The sequence below is a fragment of the Callorhinus ursinus genome, unplaced genomic scaffold (assembly GCF_003265705.2).
Source record: "Callorhinus ursinus isolate GAN/ISIS: 27379988/994484 unplaced genomic scaffold, GSC_fseal_2.0 scaffold30, whole genome shotgun sequence".
Taxonomy (NCBI): Eukaryota; Metazoa; Chordata; class Mammalia; order Carnivora; family Otariidae; genus Callorhinus; species Callorhinus ursinus.
In genome coordinates, this window is record NW_027397092.1 from 7,185,129 (window position 1) to 7,193,939 (window position 8,811).

Sequence of the window (8,811 nt, forward strand, 5' to 3'; positions counted from 1 at the left end):
TGTAGTGTTCCATGATTCATTGTTTGCGTATAACACCCAGTGCTCCATTCAATAAGTGCCCTCTTTAATACCCATCACCAGGCTGCTAACCCATCCCCCCACCCTCTCCCCTCTAGAACCCTCAGTTTGTTTCTCAGAGTCCATAGTCTCTCATGGTTCATCTCCCCTCCAATTTCTCCCGCTTCATTTTACCCTTCCTACTATCTTCTTTTTTTTAACATGGGGCCAATGATTTAATTCATCATGCCTATGTAATAATGCAGCTTCCAGAAAAACCGCTAAATGACCAGGTTTGCAGAGTTTCTAGGCTGGTGAACATACAGAGGGGCTGGCAGGGTGCCACCCGCCCCCTCCCACATATCTTGCCCTATACATCTCTTCTACCTTTCCACCTGGCGGTTTCTGAGTTGTATCCTTTATAACAAATCAGTAATAGCTTGATAATCCTTTATAATATCAGTAATAATAAATAAAGTGTTTTCCTGAGACCTGTTAATTGTTCTAGCACATTACCAAACTTGAGGCAGGATGACAAGAACTCCCAATCTCTAACCATATGGTCAGGAGCACAGGTAGAAATTCAGGACTTGCAACTTGCACCTGATGCAAGAGCAGTCTTGTGGAACTGAGCTCTTATTCTATAGGGTAGCATTAATTCCAGATAGTATCTGAATTGAATTGTAGGACACCCATTTCATTACCAGACAGTTAAGAGAATTGGTTGGTATGGGGAAAAACCTCCACATATTTGGTGTCAGAAGTTTTAAAGGGAAAGGAAGTGAAAGTAGAGTGTAAAAAAAAAAATAAAATAAAACAAACTAGTTTAGCAGATATTCCAGCTGATTCCCATCCTTTTAAAAGAAATTAAATACTAGGTAGATAGAATTCCAAAGCAATTTGATAACCAGTAGGATACAAAACGATGTGTGTGTGTTTTTTAACTGACTTGCTTAGTCATGGAATTTTAATGGTGCTTTGAATTCCCAAGGGGGTTAGGAGTAGGGTGAGATGCTCTCCATGTGCTATTCTAGACATTATTAATAAGATGAATTAAAACCGGAACAAGTATAATGAATGGTTAGTCCAAGGAAGAATTAAAATCTCATCTAGGGTTTTATATATATTTCAATCTTCCCCTTAGTGATATCTTTTCTGATATGTTTTATACATAGAATCCATCATTAAACACTACACTGGCTTGTATTTCATGCTGAAATTGTAATGAGCAACAACTCAAGGCAACACCACTGACTACCAAGGATAGTCAGATTTTCCAACCAGCCCCGAAACACCAGCTTTAAAATAAAATATGCAAATGTCACAAAGGCATATAAGGAATAGTAATAAGAACAGAATTGTTTGCAAAAGAAATGCTTGCCTAATAATGCCTTTAAAACTTTTATTTGAATTCAGTGATAGAAAAATAACAGATTTTAATTATATCTAGAATTATTGAGTCTAAAGATAAAGATAAAAATCTTGAAAGGTGTTCTTTTACAATTATGTGGGAAATATCATATATGGTTTGAAGAATGTAGAGAGCAAACTTCTGATATTTCTTGATATATGCAACAATTTCATACTTGTCTAATTAACACATAAAATATGCCAACAGATCAAAATCCCACAGTTTTCACTCCCATTAACTAGGCTGTCATACATTCTATTAAGCATATAAACAGCAAATTCTGACCCCTAGTTAAATAAAAGATTATAGAGTCACTTTCTAAGGAGTTGTCAAACTAATGAAGAAAAACAGAAATTAAAGAAATAGACCTAAAACTGATGTTCATTCTCCAAAATGGTAAGCCAATAACTATTTTATTAACTTGTTGTAATTAACACTAAGAACACTCATACACTCATTTAAAGAGCCAAACTATAAATAATATAAAACCCATTTGTCTGGGTACCTTGGAAAAATATTTTTTGGCCATTTACTTATTTTGTACCAAAAAAATTCTTAGCCACAGTTCCTTTTTTTTTTTTAATTTTTTATTGTTATGTTAATCACCATATATTACATCATTAGTTTTTGGTGCAGTGTTCCATGATTCATTGTTTGTTCATAACACCCAGTGCTTCATGCAGAACGTGCCCTCCTCAATACCCATCACCAGGATAACCCATCCCCCTCCCCCCCTCCCCTCTAGAACCCTCAGTTTGTTTTTCAGAGTCCATCATCTCTCATGGTTTGTCTCCCCCTCTGACATACTCCCCTTTTCTTCCTCTCCTGTTATCTTCTTCTTTTTCTTTTTTTTTTAAATATGTTGCGTTATTTGTTTCAGAAGTACAGATCTGTGATTCAACAGTCTTGCACAATTCACAGCGCTCACCGTAGCACATACCCTCCCCAATGTCTACCACCCAGCCACCCCATCCCTCCCACCCCCAACCACTCCAGTAACACTCAGTTTGTTTCCTGAGATTAAGAATTCCTCATATCAGTGAGGTCATGTGATACATGTCTTTCTCTGATTGACTTATTTCACTCAGCATAACACCCTCCAGTTCCATCCACGTCATTGCAAATGGCAAGATCTCATTCCTTTTGATGGCTGCATAATATTCCATTGTGTATATATACCACATCTTCTTTATCCATTCATCTGTCGATGGGCATCTTGTTAGCCACAGTTTCTAATACCAAGGCAAAATGATTCTTTACACGGAGGGAGAAGATCCCTAGGAGATGTGACATGTAAAGAGAATCAGGTTTTAAAAGCTTAACTCCTATTTTAAAAGCTTTTATTACCTAAAACAGATATAAGCAGTACCAGAGAGAAATAGTTTCCTTTATTAGGTTAACATAAGGCCACAAATTCATCATTGGAAATTGCGTTTGTGTCATCCCTTCACTCAGAGTGTGTGTTATGATTTTCTCTTAATCCCTATTCTCTACTTTCTTTCTCTCCTCTTCCTGATTTCAAGTGTTTATTTGCAAACACTCACCTACTATTTCTAGTAAAAATTCTGTGGTTAATAACATTTATAAAAAAATACTTCCCCTTCAAAGGACAATGATGGAAATGAAAATAAAAAAAAGGAAAAAAATGAGTATGTAACTAACAGTGTCATAGTTAAACAGCACTACCTATAAATACCATCAAGATCATGGTTCTTGAGGAAGCTGAAAATTAAAGAGGAAAACCATTCCAAACATAAAAATAAAACCTAACAGAGAAAAATATATTTAATTTATCAATAAAAGTAATTAATATCTTTGAAGAATTAAGAACAAAAATCTCCTGTATAATGAAAATCAAAATTGCATATGGAAACCAATTGTTCTAGAAGATTATATAAGGGCAACAAAATTGCACATTAAGAATTAATGAGGACCTATCAAGTATTAAGTCAGCAACAAGTATACTAATTTTGACTATGACAGTGGGGTAGCTTGTTATTTTTTTGTTTCAACCAAGAAGAGAATTAATTGGATAATTGAGTGGTTTCCTCTAGAAACTTATTTCCATTTCACTGTTCCTACATTCAAGAGAATACGCAAAATATATTTGGTGACCCGGTTCTTAGTTCACTTCAAAAGATGCCTTAGAAGTCTCTAACTTCCCACAGGCTCAGAACAAAAGAAGTGATGAAATCTTCTCATCTGTATTACAGAAAAATTTGAGACTATAAACTTTATATCCCACAGAGCTAGCAATAATTGCAACAGAGAGGTGGGAAAAATATTAGGAATCATGAAAAAAGTAATTCCTAATATTGAGTTCTCACTAATCACTGTCAGGAAGCCAGTGCTGATTAAAAGTGTTCAGAGTGCCATTAGAATCTGGCAGGCCAGAGGGCACTGATTTTCAATTCACAGCAGTATCATGTGAGCATTTCATTTGAAAAGTGCATGACCCAGTCCTGAAGGAATATTTTACATATTTATTTGCCTTGAACTCAACTCAGCCTTTTTTTTTTTTCAATCAAAAACCCCCATGATTTCAGGACATCTTTCTCAAGAAAATATATTATCCTTTTAGTGTGACAATAAAGAAACCAACATTCTAGGAACATTCTAGTTGGAGTATATTGAAATTGGAAATGGTGGTTAAGTCTAAAAAATGTAATTAACCCTAGGTTCAATCCACATAGTGCAAAAAATGATAATGCACTAAAGAAGTGCTATTCAAATCACAAATATGAAAAATGATTAAGTGTAGCTCTCAATGAGGCCTCTCTTATTATTTAACTCAGAGCATCGTCGACAATGGTTTAAAGCTGATGGAAAGACTCTAAGAAATTAAATTAGCCATTAGTAAACCAATGAATTAAACCACTGTGTAGATGATACAGTGAGATATAAGCAGGTAACATTCATTTGGAAATCAGCACTTAGGGATGAATTATTTTTTTTTTGCATTTTTAAAATTCAAAATAGAACCCAGAGGTCCAATCCCAAACACAATATCCTTAATTAAAAGTTGCAAATTCAACACAAATATTTACCACTGGAGCTGTATGTTAACATTCATTCAATTTTCAGTGGATCACGTAGCTGAAAATTCACTATCCCATACCTTACTTTCTTCCTCTGTAAAATGGGTAAAAGAATACATAACAAATAAGGTTGCAGTGAGGACTAAGTGAGCTAATATATGCAAAGTAGTTACCTTGGTACCAAGTAAAAATTCAAATAATAGTACATATCATTACCCCAATAAAAAAAAAAACTCTGCCAATTACTGTACACTGGCTAAACTTGATTACTTTTCATACAACTTCACTAATCCTCTAGCAACCCTAAAAAATTCATTATCCTTGTTTTATAGAAAAGAGGCACAGACAGATCCAATAGCTTAATCAGTAAGTAGAAAAATTCAGATTAAAATGAATGTTTGACCACAAAGGCCACCTAGTTTCAATGACACCAGTTGTTCTCAAACTTCAGCATAATAAGAGTCTCCTGGAAAGCTTGTCAAAAATAGTTGCTGGATCCGATCACCAGAGATTCTGATTGAGAAGACTAAGGGGATAGCCATGGGTTTATATTTGTAACCAGCTTTCAGGTGATGCTGGTGCCCCTGGTCGAAGGACCACATTTTGATTGAACCATACCATACAGTCTCTCAGAAAATGCAGGATAAATAGGTGATAATTGCATCCCTCTTAGAGGGCCCTTTTTAAAAACCTTAGATGGATATGTGAAAAGTCTAGATAATGCATCTGTATTCAATTTTATAATTTAAAAATCCAGGCTGAACATTGGTTTTAGTATTATATCTGAGCAAAATGCATTTCCCTTTATTAGACAGAGTTCTGAGTCCCCTCCCTTCAAAGAACAAAAACAAAAACAAAAAAACCTTTCAAAACAAGCTTGGTTTCCTAAATTCCTGAGTAAGCCAAATAACAGAATTTTCAGAGAAATCTCTGAATGGGAAGATTTTATGAACTATATATTTAAAACTAAAGAATTGATAAAGTATACAAATGAGCACAATATTCATGGTAGAACACTACTGTTTGTACTGCTATAGGTAGATAGCACACTTATACCTGTAATGATTTCAAATGGGTCTTGGTAAGGATTTGCACTAATTATTGATTCATTTCTGTGTAGACACTATTATATGGATGAAGGTTTCAATTAGCCTAGTCTTAAATACTTGGAGCAAAGGATTCAACAAACTTGCTGAGTAGAAGATATTATCTTTTTAAAAAAAATACATATCTAAATGTATCTTTGATCAAAGAACCATTGGGAGGACCAGTGAAGAGAAAGTATACAATTAATAAACAACAATTCTTTCTGTGCAATCTGAGACAGGTCATCATGTATTCACTCCTGTCCACCCGAACTCTTTTTGTGATGGGAAATTCATCAGGCTGTGTATTTCACTTCTATTTATTAGAAAGTTTTCTCTTTTATTCTGTGCATTCTTAATCTGGGGTCCATGCAAACTCCTCCCCCAATGCAGTTGATCTATGAGGCTGAAGTCCTAAGCAACATTTGCGTATCATTAATAAGTACATCTTCCATCAATTCAGCAACTCAAAACAGGTTCAGAACCATTGATTTACATCATGAATTCCGTCCTCTTGCAAAAACTCCTTCCTCCTACTTCTGCCATTGGGAATTTTATAACCTAAATTTTTGATACCTCTTCAGTGTATCAGCCTTCCCATGACTTTGAAAGCACCAATCTTCTCCTCCCCCAATTGACCAGTCTTCTCTTTCACACACTTAACATTTCCAGTTGTCTCTACCATTCCAGTTGGATATGTTTTCCAGATACTTGAATTTTTCTCTCCTCCAGGATTACTAAATATATATTTTGAGGCATATTAGTAACCACATTTTTATATAATTGAATTTATATAATTAATTTTTTCTCAATATAAATCACACCCAATGTAAACTAAAATGCAATTTATTGTCCAGCCAGTACTTATAATGATAAATGAAGACAGCACTTTAAAAGGTAAAATTTTGTATATTCCCTAACATGAGCACTGCTTTCTTAGCCTAATGCTTAATCTCATGCTGGGAGCGGGGCGGGGGGGAGACTTTCAACAATTCCAAAAATATTTTACATTTTTCACCTGCTCTGTGTCAATGTACTTAAATGCACTTCAAAATAAGTAATACAGCCACACAAAATAGAAGAGTATACATTAATGCTACAAATGGGAATCTTCATGCTTAATCTAATTAAGCATTCTATTGTTCTTGATGGCAAAAAAATTTTTTAAACTTTCCTCCTAACTTGAAAGAACTTTCCCAGGCAAACAGCAGCAGCAATTTTAAAGAACTTTCCCAGACAAACAGCAGCAGCAATTTTCAAATCGTCTTGTTTCTAACCTGCACATTTGCTGTGGGGTTAAGTACAATACACACAAAGAAAATGAAAATATAAGAGGGCCTAGTGATGATGTATATATTGTAAGAACAGACACAAATAAAGGAAAAAAGGACTCTGAGAACAGAGAGGAGAGAAAATACCAAGTGGATGGGCGCCTGGGTGGCTCAGTTGGTTAAGCGACTGCCTTCGGCTCAGGTCATGATCCTGGAGTCCCGGGATCGAGTCCCACATCGGGCTCCCTGCTCGGCAGGGAGTCTGCTTCTCCCTCTGACCCTCTTCCCTCTCGTGCTCTCTATCTCTCATTCTCTCTCTCTCAAATAAATAAATAAAATCTTAAAAAAAAAATACCAAGTGGACTACAGATTGTTCTATTTTTAGGGATAGTGACTATAGCACATGGCCCTTTGGGGAACTATGTGTAAGACATTTATTACTTCTAATATTATTTAAAGGAACTAAAAGTTGGTCTGACATAAAAAAATAACCGGAAAAAAAACAAAAACATATTTAGTTTAACAGTCAATCAGGATCACCCATGAATTCCTCAGCTCATTCATCTATTGCTTACTTGGCTAAGGCTCAAAGGAACCCCAAATATAAGTGAATTTTAATGAGGAAAACGAAAGAGCACAACATAATTTTACTAAATATAACACACACTGGGACAATGTGCTTAGTATAGTAAGTCAGTTATCTCCTTTACAACTCAGAGCCATTTGTTAGGTCAGGGGTTGCCAAACTGGATCCTAGGGGCCAAATCTGACCTACCGTCTTTTTTTGTAAATAAAGTTTTATTGGAATGCAGTCATGCTCATTCATTTACATAGCATCTGTGACTGCTCTCACCCTACAAGGGCAGAGTTGGGTCGTTGTAGCAGATCATGTGTTCTACAAAGCCTAAAATATTTGCTTATATAGCTTGCTACAAGAAAAGCCTGCCAACTCCTGAAATAGATGCTATCAATTTTACTTTTATTTTTGGTTGAAAAAACTAAGGTATCCAGTCTATTGTGGTAGACTGGATTATGTTCTATAATTATCCTTGAATGACAATAAACAGCAGTTACAAGCATATACCAAATGACCTTCTCAATGAAAAAGAAGATGTGTAGTGGTTCCTTCCATGGCCCACATCCTACAGCCAACAGTGAAGTCAGAATATGTGAATTTTAGAAAGCTTAAATTAATGGATGAAACTTGGATTTTGAAATGTATTAATTCAAACTGAAGAATAGAAAAAATAAAGGGGACAGGGTACATTTAGCTTACATATCTGCTCCTTAGAGAGGCCTTCCCTGACAGCCTTCTCTGGCGAACAATTGCAATCAATTCTCAGTCCCTGTCTATTGCATCACCCTAGTTATATAATAAATAGCATTTTCCACAAATTTTAGCTGTCCTGTTAACTTGTTGTGTATCTTCTTCCATTTAGTTGTAAGTTTTATGAGAACAAGGGTTGTATCTGTCTTGTTAATCACTGTATGCCCAATGCCTAGTACTATTAGTGCTCAAGAATATTTGAACAATGACAGGCAGAGAAAGAGGTGGGAGAAGGATAGAAAAGAGAATAAATTGTATTTTCAATAGATAAAGAACTGGGAGAAAAACCTTTGGGGCAAAAGAAAAGAATGAACGTAGCAAAGAAAATGCTTCCTTTGCTCTTCTATTGTTTATTGCTATAAATAGAGTGGATAATAGAATAGATAATGGAATAGATGATAGAAAGAAAGAAAATAAGATATCCTCAAAGAAAGAATACAGAAGGAAAAATATTTGAGGAGTATCATTCCTCTAAATATTTATCAATTTTTTTCACCTAAATAAATCATCTATGAACAAATTCTAGCATAAAACTATCTTACAATGTAGGGGGAAACAAGAAATAGGGTTCTAAGCCTATAATCCCTGAAAATCAGGATTTTAAGGGGCTGGCAGGAAAAAATTTCCATTAAGAGCAAACTAAACTTGGAGTGCGGAGCAAGATGGCGGAGGAGTAGGAGAC